The 15,518-nt window shown below is 44.4% G+C and overlaps 1 long non-coding RNA gene across 1 annotated transcript; it reads left to right on the forward strand.

Annotated features, from left to right (window-relative positions):
- Window positions 1-1,276: 1,276 nt before the first annotated feature.
- Window positions 1,277-13,801, forward strand: LOC138920316 (uncharacterized). The gene is made up of 3 exons (XR_011431292.1): window positions 1,277-1,479; window positions 12,402-12,493; window positions 12,951-13,801. It is a non-coding gene; the product is annotated as an uncharacterized lncRNA (long non-coding RNA).
- Window positions 13,802-15,518: the final 1,717 nt, after the last annotated feature.

Below are 15,518 nucleotides of genomic sequence, written 5' to 3' on the forward strand. Positions count from 1 at the left end.
GATTCTTTCAAACTTTCTACATAGATAATCATGTCATCTGTGACCAATAACAGTTTTATTACTCCCTTCCCAGCTGTATGCCTTTTATTGCCTTCTGTTGCCTTTTTGCATTGGCAAGGACTTCCAGTGTGACATTGAAAAAGGAGTGGTGAGAGGGGACATCCTTGCCTTGTACCCGATCCTAGGGAGAAAGCTGTGAGTTTCTCACCATTGAGTGTGATACGAGCTGCAGGTTTTTTTGTAGCTATTTTTTGTCAAGTTGAGAAAGTTTCCTCTATTTCTAGTTTACTGAGAGTTTTTAACATGAATCGGTATTGGATTTTGTCAGATAAATTTTTCTGCATTTATTAATATGATCGTGTGATTTTTCTTTTTCAGTTTGTTGTGGTGGTTGATTATATTAATTGATTTCCTTTTTTTTTTTGAGGAAGATTTGAATTAACATCCGCTGCCGATCCCCCTTTTTTTGTTCAGGAAGACTGGCCCTGAGCTAACATCCATGGTTTCTCTACTTTATATGTGGGATGCCTGTCACAGCATGGCTTGATAAGTGGTGTGTAGGTCCGCACCCGGGATCCGAACCGGCAAACCCTGGGCTGCCAAAGAGGAATGTGCAAAAAACCGCTGCACCACCAGGCCGGCCCCTATATTGATTGATTTTTAGTGGCAAACCTGCCTTGCATACCTGGGATGAATCCCACTTGGTTGTGGTCTGTAATTCTTTTTATACATTGTTGGATCATCCAATGGTTTAGACAAAGGATAGTAACTCCTAGAACTTGTAATCATTGATTAATAAACAGCAACTCTCAAATCGGTAATTTCCCATCATCTATTTTAGTGATAATAGCTATTTTCTTTAATAATTATTATAGAGCACAATAATTCTCTTTAATAATTATTATAGCGAAAGTTCAAATAATACAAAAGATGATTCAATGAAAAATAAATCACCCTCCTGTACCTGACCCCAGATGGACTCCTTAGGGGTTACCACTCTCAACAGATGTTTTTCGTGCATCCTTCCAGAATTTTCTGTTTTAGAAAACAATATTGACTGTCTTTTATTAGGGAATAATAGCAACCCCATTGAGGGGTATTTTGTATGGGCCAGAATGACCTGGGCTTGTATTTGTGCTGGATGAATGGAATTCACATCCCAGTTTTTTGGAATGTCCTCCCTGCTTCTTCCGTTGCATCATTCTGTTTTTCTCCTTTCCAGTGTGACCGGAATAAATGCTGTTCCCCCTTCTCTGCTTGCCTCTGTGTCTTTCAGACTCAGGATGTCTTCAGAGAGGACCTTTCCTCCCAAGGACCCTGTTTAAAATTGGACTCCCTCAGTGATGTGAGAAGAAGAGTCAGAGATGCTGAAAGACATCTGACCTGTGAGATTCCTTTCAAGGAATAGTGATTCACGTAGATCCCTGAGGACCCGACACAGTGGGGACAAGAGGAAAGGGGCCTGGCCTCAGGGAGGAGGTGAGCAGAAAGGGAAGTCCTGGAGATTTCTCAGTTGTGTGTGAGTGGGATGCAGTGAGGGTATCAGGTGCATGTCCGACCACTCGTCCCTCACCTCACTTTTGCAGGAGGGCTTAGAAAGGTTCTCCAGTTGATCAATTGATCAACCAATGAGCATTTATGGAAACACACAATTTTAACCCTCCATCACACACTCTGTTGGAGTCTTCTCTCTAAAGTGACACTCCTGATTGTGTTGCTCCTTGTCACTTTTTCATAGCACTTATGGCTGTTTATTAACTCCTTTCTTCGGGTGCCTGCTTGCTTGTCTTCCCAGGTAGATGGGGGCAGGGATGCTGCTGCCTCCCAGGGTCTAGAACATCCCCAGCGCCTGGGACACCACAGGTGCTCAACACAAACATTGGTTAGCTGAAAGAATCCATACGTGAACACACTTTACCAAATAGTCATGGCAGTGGTGACAGGGACTGCCACAGTCTGTTGAGTACTTGCTACAGTGCCAGCCCCCCTGCTAAGCTCCTTTCCTTTCATTTCATCCTAGAAGCAGCCCTATGAAGTGGGAATCCATGTCTCTGTGTTACAGGTGCGGAAAATGGGCCACAGAAATGTATCCTGTCCCAAGTCCCAGAGCCAGTGAGTGGGGGGCTGAGATTTGAACCCTGCTCTGACCAAGACTAAGAAGTTTAACAAAGTAAAGTGTAATCCCTAGAGATATCAGGCTAAGCGGTACCTTCAGAAAGGGGGCCGGCCAAAGAGCAGGTTTCTGCCTTCCAGGTGAGGTCCAGCGATGGTAGGAGACCAGGCACCTGCTCTTCAGGAACTGAGATGGAGACACATGCACACACACACAGACAGACACAGAGCCTGTCAACAGAGTGCTGGGGAGTGGGTTCATCCCTGATGCAGGTTCGTGGGAGATATTTTGAGCAGTTGTGAATCATTTAGGTGCTGTGGTAGAAACACTTCCTGGCATTGAATCCCAACTGAAAATTGTGCATGAAGTTAAAGTCAAGCGGTTCAGCAGTTACTCACTTATTTTCCTGTTAATGAATGGGGGAGGGAAAACCACCCTTCAGCCGTCAGCCATGTGTCTCACCTTTTTGTTTTTCTTTCCTCTCACTCTGGATGGCCCCTGCGTGTTGTGAGTCTTTTTATTTTTGTTATGTCATATGTTGCAAAATACACGAGAGCCATTTTCCCCTTCTGGGTGCGCAGAGAGCGCTCAGTCTGATGCATTTTCCTCCCTGGAGAGCTCCAGCAGAGAGAAGAGGCCTAATGAGCGCCCCGTCCTGGCAAACTCCATCCTCTCTGGGCGCTCCGAGCCTCACTGCTTTCCCGCCTCCTCGGCTTTATGCTGTTTGGGGACCAACTGAGGCGGATTATGGTGAATTTATACAGCATGTTGTATTTTGTAAAAGGCCTCACATTCAGTTTATGGTCGTTTCCTAAGTCACTCACTAAGCAGGGAAGGAGGAGAACTGGGAAGATGCAGGCCCCACAGCCGGGCTCAGGCTGGTGAGGTAACCGGGCCAGGGCAGAACTTTCAAGAGGGCCCAGGTGCATCTTGTGAATGAGGGTCAGGCCTGTTCCGAGTCTCTGAGCGGCATCCTCTCACATCTGTTTAACAGCTTTATTGGGATATAATGCACATCTCACACAAGTCACCCATTTAAAGTGTGTGATTCAGTGGTTTTCAGTAAATTCACAGAGTTGTGCAACCGCCACCACAGTCAATTGTAGAATGCTTCATCCCCTCCAAAGGAGACATCAGACCCCTTGGTTGTCACTCCCCCAACCCCTGCATTTCTCCCGGCCCTAGGCAGCCACTAATCTGCTTTCTGTCTCCATAGATTTGCCTGTTCTGGACAGATCATATGATGGAATCATACAACGTGAGGTCTTTGCGACTGGAGTCTTTCAGTTAGCATAAGGTTTCCCAGGTTCCTCTACGTTGTTGTTTCAGGATTTCATTTCTTTTTATTACCAAATAATTTTCCATTGTATGGATGTACCACAATGTGTCGGTCCGTTCATTGGTTGATGGACATTTGAGTTGTTTCCACTTTTTGGCTCTTATGAATGCTGCTGCTGTGAACGCGTGTGTGCACATTTTTGTGTGGATGTATGTTTTCATTTACCCAGGAGTGGCTAGAACTGCTGGTTTATGTGGTAACTGTATGTTTAAATTTTGAAGAACTGGCCGACTGTTTTCCATGGTGGCTGCACTATTTTACATTCCCACCGACAGTGTGTGAGGGCTGTGATTTCTCCATGTCCTCACCTGGAACACTTGCTATTATCTCACTTATTGATTGTAGCCATCCTAGTGGGGTGACGTGGTGAAGCGAATTTGCACTGTGGCTTGGGTTTGCATTTCCCTGATGGCTTCAACCTGCATCTTGACAGGAAACTTTTCCTTAGGTGGCTGGATGTTCTGTTGGGGTTAACATTTGAACAGGTGAGGAGAGTGGGGCTGTCTCTGGAGCCCAACTCTCCTCAGGCAGCCTCATGGCCATGGGCGTCCGCCACCCTGAGCGTTTTCCATCTGTAGGGCTGGAGGTGGTGGACCGTGACCGAACCACTGCCCAGGCCCTCACTCTCTTAGCCACTGTCAGAGCTGGCCTTCAGCTGTACTGGCCATTTTTAATTATCACATGATCCACTAGAAAAATGAAGATTCAAAGCAATTTGCTTTGAAAAGTCAGTTACAGAGTTGTCCTGTCATGCCTACAACATTAGTTATGAAAGTTTCTAAGGTCACAAGCGTTTTTGTGAAGACACTGTACATCAAGCCCACAGCACAGAAGAATGTGTGTGTTTTCCAGCTTTCCTGTGTCCTCAAGAATGAAGAGATAAGCATAGCCAAACCCTTGGAAAGGTAGTTTTAATTAAATTCTTTATTTAGAGATAGTTGTAAATTCACAGGTAGCTGTAAAAAGTAATACTGAGAGATCCCATCCTTGGATCTGTTTCACTGTGAGAGAAAGTGAAGATTTACTGAGGAATTGGAAAATAACTCTGGAAGTGAGCCAAGAATTCAAACTCTGCTGCCGTCAGCTCCTGCTTTTCCCAGGATGAGGGCCATAGGACCCCACGATCATATGAGCTGCTCCCAAGGATGGTTCTTTCTTCAGAGGGGCTCTTCAGCTTTGCAATTTATTTTGGCTTAAAGTAGACAAACCTAATATCACACCCCTCTCTTTCTTAAGCTCATCCCCGCTCTTCAGGGTCAGATGCTAATATTGAATACTTTCTACCATGGCTGCTGCTACCCCTAATCCACTGAAATTTTAAAAGAAATTATGCCTGCCAAAGATCTCATTTTAACTTAGACCTACCCACACTAGGAAAAAAAATCCTCTAAATGAGGCAAAGAATGTAAATGAGCTAAAGATGATAAAGTTGGTCAGCGTAGCACCTGGCACATCAGCTGAGTCCAGTGCTCTCACTGCTCCCACACGTTTATAGAATTATCACTCTGTGTGAGGCCCTGCTTGAGGTGCCAGGGTCACAGTCAGAGAACAAAACACACAGAAAGCCCTGCCCTCATGGAGCTTACATTCTCCTGAGGGGAGACCGAAACATTTAAAACAGCAGCAACAACAGTAATATCTGGAGTCTGCCAGTTGTTGGTAAACGCTTTGGGTGAAATGTAGAGGGGAGGGGCAAAGTGGGAGGGAAGGGGAGTGGGGATGGATTCCAGTTTCTCTTGAAATTTTTACTAGCGTGCACTTGCAGTACGTTACATCCCCAGGACTTATTCATCTTGTAACTGGAAGTTTGTACCTTGTGATGGCCTTCATCCATTTCACTTACCACACAGCCTCTGCCTCTGGCAACCATCCATCGGTTCTCTGTCTCTATGCATTCTTTTATTTTTAGATTCCACACATCAATGAGATCATATGAGGTTTGTCCTTCTCTGACTTATTTCACTTAGCATATTGCCCTCAAGGTCTATCCAGGTTGTTGCAAATGGCAGGATTTCCTTCTTTTTGGTGGTTGAATAATATTCTTCTTCTTCCATCCATGGAAATTTAGGCTGTTTCTATGTCTTGGCTATTGTGAATTATGCTGCAGTGAACATGGGATGCAGATATCTTCTCAATGTACTGACTTTTTCCTTCGGTAAATACCCAGAAGTGGAATTCCTGGATCATATGGTCGTTTTCTCTTTAATTTTTTGAAGAACCACCATACTGTTTTCCATACTGATTGCCCCAACTTACACTCCCACCAGCAATGCACAAGGGTCCCCTTTTCTCCACATCCAGTGGATTCCAGTTTTAAACGAGGTCAGGGAAGCCCTCCCTGGGAAGGTGGCCTCAGAGCAGGGGTTGGCGAACTTTTTCTGCAAAGGACCAGAGAGTACACACTTTATCCTTTGCTGGCCAACTACTCCACAACGTCCTAGTGCAAACGCAGCCCTAGACATTACATACGGGAATGAGCATGGCTGTGTCTCATGAAACTTCATTTACAGAAATGGGCAGTAGACCAAGTTTGGCCCAGCCTGCAGCTTGTCAATCCCTTGCATTAGAATAAAATGTGAAGGAGGTGAGAAATCAGGCCCTGCAGATATCTGTGGCGAGAGCATTCCAAGCAGAAGGATCAGCCAGTGCAAGGCCCTGGGTGGTGTGAGAGAGAACAGTAAGAGTTGAGTGAACAAGCGGAAGGGCAACAGGAGATGAAGTGAGAGAGATGGTCGGGCCAGTCCTACAGGGGTTTGCAGGCCGATGTAAACTCAGTACATGTTTATTAAGAAGATTCAAAAGAGTAATCAGTGAACTGCTTTTCTAACAGTGAAATTATGACATGCATATGGAAAAGAATGGAAAATTATAAGTGACACGACACACTTTTATAAAGCGAACACTCTTGGGTGATGGTGCCCAGATCCAGAAACACGCCATGACTGGCACCCCGGAAGCCCTAATCATGCCTCCTCTCGGGTGCGACTGCTGGAGGGTGACCACCATCCTGGCTTTCAACACCGTAGGTTAGAGGTGCCCGTTGGTGAACTTCATAGAATTTCTCATAAAGGCATCATGCGGTCGGCACCCGGTTGTCTTCTTGCGTCTGGCTCCCTGAGCACACTGTCGTGTTTTTGAGATGCATCCTTGTTGCTGCTTGTAGTTGTAATTCTTTAATTCTCACTGATGTATGGGAGTCAATTCTATGAATATGACATTATTTAGTTATTTTTTCTAGTGTTGATGGACATTTAGGTTGTTGCCAGTTTGGGCCATTACAAACTGGTTTAACTTTAACTTTTTTTAATAAATAGTAAACTCTTAAGTACACAGAGCCAGCTAAATATTTAGGGGCTTTTGGAGTTTTTGGAAAGCTTTTCTGTGAGAACAGGACAGGCCGGGACCATTCGCAGACCCGTCCAGGGATGAGGTGGTCGTCCTGCTGCTGCAGCTGAAAAGGTCAGAGCCGTCCGCGCTGCAGCTGCCCGGGCCTGGCAGGCAGTGGACGTTCATCACGAGTTGGTGCGGTTGCTCAAGTTGTCCTTGGCACACTCCACCTTCCCCTTTGCCGTTCCTCCAGTAGGTGTTTGTCTGTTCCACAATGAGACTTCTATGTGATGGGGTTTCCAGGGCTCTCACGAGCTCTTCCACAGCCATGATCTGTGTGATCACGAAGAACCTGCCTTCTCCAGACCCGTAAGCCCACGGTGCACGAAATTTTCTTCCCACGTCCTGGGAAGGAACTTAAAAGTTTAGGCAACTCAAGGGGAATGTGCCTAGAGAAGAGGAGACTGTTTGCAAATATTCTTCATGAAGTGCTCAAGCAGCACCATGACAGATCACTTTTTGATGATTTTGAAGCTGACCTTTTTGAGAATGTGGTTCTTGTGATGAGAATGCAGACCAGGTGCAGCTGTAGAGTCATGAGGTGGAAACCTGATCACTTTATTAGGATGACCTTGGTGGCTCTCCCATTTCTCCCAGCCCCACCTGTCCTCTTGCCCCTCTGCTCAGCCTGCACAACTCCCCTCCCATCTGTAAGTCATCCTCTTAGTAAACCCTGTGGCCCCAGCTGCCCATCAGATGGCCTTGGCACCTGGCTAATCATGGAACACTCCCGAGTCACCAGTGGGTTTCCATGGCCTCCGTATCCTTGAGCACTCTCTGATCCGACTGGAGGGCGAAATTCCCCCTTGTGGACTCATTCTAAATTGAGGAGCCCAAAGAAGACAAACAAGCTGGTAATCTGAGGAAATAATTAGGCTGGAAAAGGCAAGAGAGACCTTGCAAGTTAGCAGTTCTGAACATTCTCACGTGTTTATATATGTATGACACATTTTACACTAGTTCCCAGTAGCATGGGTATTTCTAGACTATTCCATTGTACTATGAGGATCATTGTAAAATATCTGTTTCATGGTGCATTATTATAGGAGGGGTGCTCTCCTCTGACATGAAAGAAATTCTCATGAGAGGAATCGACACCTGGCACAAAGTAGATGCGTGGAATTGTTTACTGAAAGAATGAATAGGGAAAGTATGTCTTTGAACTTCATGCAGCAACTCTGACATCCCCTATATTGGTGTCTTCTCAACCCAACATTGCTTGCTGTTTGACTCTAGCTGACCCAGTCTGACCACCCAATATCTTCTAGAAGACTTCCTGTCATTCATTCATTCATCTGATATTCGCTGTGCCAGGTACCCAAAGGGGATCTTGGGAAACAGCGGTGGACCAGACGAGATAACCTCGTGAGGCTTCTGTTCTGTGGGGAGAGGCTGACAGGAAGCAAATACTCATGCAAATCAAAGTCGTGACAGGTGCTAATGAGGTCTGTGTAGAAGATAAAGCTGGGTAAGTAGGTTAGGGTGCAGCAGAGCAGGGAAGAGGGGTGTTCTCCATAGGTGGTCTGGGAAGGTCTCTCTCCTGAGGTGATATCTGAGCAGAGGCTGAAGGAAGTGAGGGAGAGAGCTGAGTGGATATCTGGGAGAAGAGTGTTCTGGAAAGGAGAAGAGGCTCAGAGGTCTTAGAGCAGAAGGGAGCATGGTGTATTTGAGGAACATGAGGGAGTGGAGTGAGTGAAGGGATAGAGCTGGGAGAGAAGCCCAGAGAGGGAGTGGGGGCCCAACATGAGGGTGTTACAGGTCACTGGGAGAACTTGGGAGCCACTGGAAGGCTCTGGTAGAGGCTGGCCTGCTCAGACTGTGTGTTTTAGGAGGATCCCTCAGTTGCTGTGTTAGGAGTAAGCCCAGGGCGACAGGAGCAATGACAGGGAGACCCCTTAGGAGGCTAGTGCACTACTCCAGAGGAGATGTGTCCTGTGTGGTGAGAAGGTTCAGTACGCCCAAGGCTGCCAGAATGTGCAGTGGTCCAGAACAGATGGCTCTACTTTTGTGTGAATTTCAAGCTCAGGAGATAAACATGGTCTTGGCCTTGGAGGGGGAGCTGGCAAGGGCTTCCCTAGTCCCCAGCCCCCACCTTCTTCTTCTATGAGGGCTGTCACCACAGAACACAAACCCCAGCAGAGCACTGTACATCTGGGTGTCAGGAACACTCATTGCACACCTGAAATTACAGTAGGACCCCAAGTGTTTCCTCATAATTCACCTTCCACACCCACTGTCACCAGCTGCAGGGCAGCCCTCTCATCTGAGGAGCAGGAGAGTCTCACCCAGCATTGATCACCCAGGGCCCCTACTGGGGCTTCCCCCTGTGCCTTCCCCCTGGCCTTCTTGTGGGAATGAGTTAGGCCTTTCTTCCTTTTTTTAATCAAGATATAATTGATATATAACCTTGGGTAAAATTTAGATGTAAAATGTTGATTTGATCTATTTATATACTGCAATATGATTACCACTATAGTGTTAGATCATACCTCTATTGTGTCACATAATTATTTCTTTTTTGTGGTAAGAACATTTAAGATCTACTTTCTTAGCAATTTTAAGTACATAATACAATATTGTTGACCACAATCACTCTGCTGTGCATTCAATCTTCAGAACTTATTTATCTTTTAGTGGTGAGTCTTTACCCCTTAGGAATATCTCACTAATGCCCCACCCCCACCCCAGCCCCTGGTAACCACCTTTCTACTCTTTGTTTTTATGAGTTCAGAATTTTTAGAGTCCACATACAGGTGAAGTCATAAACTATTTGTCTTTCTCTGTCTGGCTTATTTCACTTAGCATAATGCCCTCAAGGTCCATCCATGTTGTCACAAATGACAGGATTTCCTTCTTTCTAATAGCTGAAAATTATTCCATTGTATAAATAGACCATATCTTCTTTATCCATTCATCTGTTGATGGACACTTAGGTTGTTTCCATATACTGACTGTTGTGAACATGGGAGCGCATATATCTCTTCCATATCTTGGGAAATATACCCAGAGGTGGGATTGCTGGATCATATGATAGTTCCACTTTTAATTTTTGAGGAACCTCCATAACATTTTCTGTAGTGGCCGCAGCAGTTAACATTTCCACCGACAGTGCACAAGGATCCCCTTTTCTGCACATCCTCGCAACACTTATTTTTTCATCTTCTTGATGATAGCCATTCTTACGGGTGTGAGGTGGAGGTGGGCCTTTTCTCACCATGATTTCACCTAAGTCAACCAGGGTGCACTTTCCTCAGACTCCTCAGGGACTGGACTCCCCTGGTTCACTTAGCTAGTGGAGGTGTGGCTCATGAGTGTCGGTCATTCCAGCTCTTAGGTCTGGTTTAAAATGCTTTATCTTCATCATTTGGATTCTGGATTGGTTATCTGCTGGTGTGTAACAAATGACCACAGTAAGTGCCTTAAAACAATGTGGGCTCAGCTGGGTTCTGTGCTCAGGGAATCACAAAGCTAAAATCAAGGCATCGGCTGGGCTGGGCTGTTATCTAGAGGCTCAGGGCAAGAGTCTGTGTCCAAGGTCATTCAGGTTGGTGGTAAAATCCAGTTATTTGCAATTGTAGAACCGAAGTCCCCCTTTTCTTGGCTGTTGACCAGGAGCTACTCTCAGCTTCCAGAGGTCACCCACATTCTTTGTCATGTGGCCTCTCCATCTTCAAGCCAGCAATGGTGCATCGAATTCTTCTCATGCTTTAACTCTCTGTGACTTCTCTTCTGCCACCAGCTGGAGAAAGGTCTTGGCTTCTAGGGCTCACGTGATTATGTTTGGCCAAACTGTATAATCCAAGATCACTTCCCTGTGTGAAGGTCAGCTGTGCCATGTAGCACAGCAGAAGCATGAGACTGTTCTCTCATCATGGTGATAGGTTCCAAGGATTAGGGCAGGACATTATTGGGGGCCACCTTAGAAATTCTGCCTACCAAGAGAGTCTTTGCTTCGAATATCAGTAGTATTTGCAGACCTGCCTTTGCCCTCATGGCTGGTGTGCCTTGGCAATTACTACAGTGCTTTTTTTATTTAAAAGATTTCCCTCTTTTTTTAGAGAGGCAGTTGGCATTTTGAAGCCACTTGGTGCCCAAAACACAGCATAGTGATCAGAAATCAATGCTTAGTGTTTCTGACTCTGAATAGCAGAAAACCAAGGAAATTATGGCCTATTATATCACTATATGACCATTGAAGCTTCTGTTTAAAGGTAAAATTATGAGAGCTGAGATGGTCAAGGTACATTTTGTGTTTGAAGTCTCCTGAATCATAAAATTGGAAGGAATCTCTAATGTCCCTGAACATCTGCTTTTACCCATCACAGCCAACTTCCACGTAACATACTGGATGAGTCTTTCCACCTCTGCTTGTACCTCTTGTGACTGGAGCTCATTACCTTACAATGTGCTCTATTCCATTCTTGGACAAGTCTATCTATTAAAAAATTCTTCCTTTTATTGGCCCATATTGGCACCTTTCTGACTTTAACACAGAGTAGCCATTCATGGCCTATAGCCACACCAAATCCCTCTTTTTTCTTATAAAATATGGTTGTTCAGATGTTTGGAGGCAAATATCAAGACTCAGAGTATCTCTTCTCCAATTAGACTTGAGTTTTGCCAGACTACCTGGAATGTTAACTTCACTTTTGGTGGTGGGTGCCCCTTCAGAATATAGGCTCCATCACTTGCAGGAACCTTCTCTGTTGTACTCCCCACCGTATCCCCAGCTCCGAGCGCAAGGCATCATTCAGAGTAGGTACCATTAGTACTTATGATGGGATGCAGTCGCCTTCAGAACTTAGGTATTTGTGTGTTCCCCCTATTGACATTGCCCAGCCTTGTGAGTCATTCCAATTCTTTACCTAGAAACAGTTAATGTTTCCTGTCTTAAATCCTTTCCAGAACAAGGCCCATAAATAGATAAATAAAAGAAGTTAATGATTCAGGCAATTGAGAGAAGTTACTTCCATAAGTAACAAATTTTGGTTCTTGATTTAAATTGTGCCTCATTTAGAGTTGCACTGAAAGGAGGAGGTAAATTCATTACAGAGCAAAAAGGGTCATACTAAACTTAGAATTGATTTTCCTTTCCTCTCTACTCAACTGCATGGAGTCACTTAACCTGGTGCGTCTCTCAATGAGGAAACTTGGCTGCAGAAGTTGTGATTGCCTTGCTGTTTCCTTCACAGCAGGCCCCTTGTTACCCAAAGGTAGCAAATATGGGTTTTCATGATGGGTGTTGGCTGATGGTGGTGTTACAATTTCAAACATTACTGCTTAGTTTAAAATGCTTAATTTTGTATAATGTAATTATTGACACATTTGTGTCATTTTTCTACAGAAGAAGTGTAGGTAATTATATCTGTAAGAAATTTCATGTTATAGCCATTAGCTTGATAGCTCAGCTGTATAACCTGAATGCATTATAACGCTCCCATGAAAGAACATTGCACACTTATAAGAATTTCAGGATGTAGTTCTTTTCTCTGAAAAATTAATGTGGGAGTGATGTCAGCATCATGGGAGAGTGAGTTATTCCCTTTGTCTCTCCCTTCTAAGTTACAACCAACTGGACATCCATTGACCAACAGAGGATTCCCTACAGAACACAACAGGATGACTAAGAGATCTATGCATCTATACATCTGAAGGTGGGTAGATTGGATCCCTGGTAAGAAGTGGAAACAAGAGATCAGCCCCCTACCCCTTTCCTTTCAGCAGTGATTTGGGGCGTGGATCCTCACACTGACATGTGTGTCTGTGAGCAGACTCTGGGAGAGCAGAAACCATGGTGCAGGTTGGTCCTTACCTGTTCCCTAGTGGACCCAGCCCATACGACTGCAAGCAAACCCACCAGGACCAAATACATTAGGCACAGCTTGGTCCCTGCCCATCTCCCAGAAGATCTAATGTGGGTGCCCCCTCCCACTCCCTTAGCAGTGGCCAGGTCTTTCCAACTGTGGGGACAACATTCAAAACTCGGATTTTCCTGGGGTTGTGCACCCAGAACTGATTTTTAAAACCTTGCCGGCTAGCACCAGAGAACAGAGGCTGCGTGAGTGAATGGGAATAATGACCTCTCCTTGTTTATTCTCTGTTCAACCCCAGTGGTAGCAGGTGAACCTGTGACCAGAGGCTTCAGGAACCACAGCAGAAGTGGTAACCCAGCTCCCAATGGCAGCAGCCCTGACACTAGCTCCCACTGCAGCAGGGGCTGCTCACAAATCCCTAGGTCCCTGGGCCCCCAGCAGCAGCAGCAACACCCACGAACCCAGAACCCCAGCAGCAGAGCAACCAGCACCCCCAGACAACCTTGGAGCAGCAGCATAGGTGATACAAGGATCAGAAGCATCTGAGAATGTGGAGAGCCCACGGAAAGACAGTAGAGGACATGAGACTCAGGCAACCCCAGAAGCAGCAGAAATGCTTGCAGCCTGGTGACCCCAGTGGCAACACCTGAGACTGCAGTAACATCATAAGCAGCAATGCACTGGCAACCTCAGGGGGACAAGCGGGACAAGGAGGGCACTGATGATGCCTCTGGCAGAGGCAGTGGAGAGTGAAAAATGCAGGCTCTCAAATACAACCAGAAGCAGCTCAGAACCAAAGTAGCCAAAGCTGTACTCAAATAAGAAAGTTTAGTACTACCACAATGTGCTGATAGAGGATCAATTCATCAAACAACATGAAGAACTATAGTAACATGGCAGAAGAGAAAGAAAATGACAGCTCCTCAGAAGCCAAACTTTAAGTCAGAAAAGATTACAATCAAACTGGCAGAGAATTCAAAATAGCTGTCATGAAGATACTCAATGACCTACAAAAAACTTGGAAAGACAGTTCGGTCAGCTCAGGAGTGAAATTAATGGACACAAGGAATACTTCACCGAAGAGATTGAAACTCCAAAAAAAAACCAAACAGAAATTCTGGAGATGAACACAATTAATGAGATGAAAAATAATGTAGAAAACATTAAAAATAGAGCAGCCCATATGGGAGAGAGAATTAGTGAGTTCAAAGATAGAAATCTAGAAATGGGGGCCAGCCTCATGGCTGAGTGCTTAAGTTTACGTGCTCCACTTCATCAGCCCCAGGGTTTGCCAGTTCAGATCCTGGGTGCAGAGCTAGACACTGCACATCAAGCCATGCTGTGATGGCATCCCACATAGAAGAACTAGAAGGACTTACAACTACGATATACAACTATGTACTGGGGCTTTGGGGAGAAAAAATAAAGAGGAAGATTGGCAGCAGATGTCAGCTCAGGACCAATCTTCCTCTCCAAAAAGCGTACCTTGAAAAAAAAGAAATCTAGAGATGATTGACGTGGGGGAGGTGAGAGAACTAAGATTTTTTAAAAATGTAGAAATTCTACAAGAAATATCCAACTCAATGAGGATAAGTAACATAAGGATAATGTATATACCAGAAAGAGAAGAGAGGAACAAAAGATCAGAGAGCTTATTCAAAGAAATAATAGCTGAGAACTTCACAAACCTGGGGAAGGAATGGATATACAAATACATGAAACTAATACAACTCCTAATTATCTCAATGCAAAAAGCCCTTCTCCAAGGCATGTAATATTAAAACTGTCATAAGTCAATGACAAAGAAAGAATAATAAAGGCAGCAAGAGAGAAGAAAATAACCTACAAAGGAACTCCCATCAGGCTTTCAGTGGCTTTCTCAGCAGAAACCCTATAGGCTAAGAGGAATAGAATGATACTCAAAATACTGAAAGACAGAAACAATCAGCCAAGAATACTCTATCCAGTGAGATTATCCTTCAGCTATGAAAGAGAAATAAAAGCTTTCCCAGACAAACAAAACTAAGTGAATTCATTGTCACCAGACCTGCCTTACAAGAAATATTGAAAGGAACCCTCCTACCTGAAACAAAAAGGCAAAAGTTTACAAAGCTTTGAGTGAGGAGATAAATAGACAGACAGACAATAGGTTAGTAAACACATAATTATACCATAAAGGATAAAGGTGAAGGAAGAATCAAAAATAATTCTAACCACTTCAGTTTGGTGACAAACCCACAACACAAAAAAGAATAATTTGTGACAACAAAAACATAGAAAGGTAAGAGGAAAAGACAGACCCTGCCTAGTCTAATGGAGTAAGAGGCTATCAGAAAATGGAGTATCTCATCTAGGAGATCTTTTATACAAGCCTCATGGTAACCACAAAACAAAAAATTGGAGGAAGCTCACAAACCATAAATACTGAAAAAACCATCACAAAACCCCACCAAACTGAAATGACAGTCAGAAATACAAGAAAGAAGAAAAGATGTAAATATATAACAACCAGAAAACATCAGAGAAAATGGCAGTATTAAGCCCTCATATATCAACAATCACTCTACATGTAAATGGATTGAATTCACAATCAAAAGACACAGGACAGCTGGATGGATTAAAAAACAAGACTCAACAAGATTCTGCTTCCATGAAACACATCTCAGCTTTAAAGACAGACATAGGCTCAGAGAGAAGGAATAGAAGATGATACTCCAAACAAATAACAAGCAAAAGAAAAGTGTGAGTGTAGCCGTACTTATATCAGACAAACAGGCTTCAAAACAAAAAAGAGGGCAAGAGACAAAGATGAGCATTATATAATGATAATAAGGACATTCCTGCAAGAAGACATGATACTTATTAA

The sequence above is a fragment of the Equus caballus genome, chromosome 23 (assembly GCF_041296265.1).
Source record: "Equus caballus isolate H_3958 breed thoroughbred chromosome 23, TB-T2T, whole genome shotgun sequence".
Classification (NCBI taxonomy): Eukaryota; Metazoa; Chordata; class Mammalia; order Perissodactyla; family Equidae; genus Equus; species Equus caballus.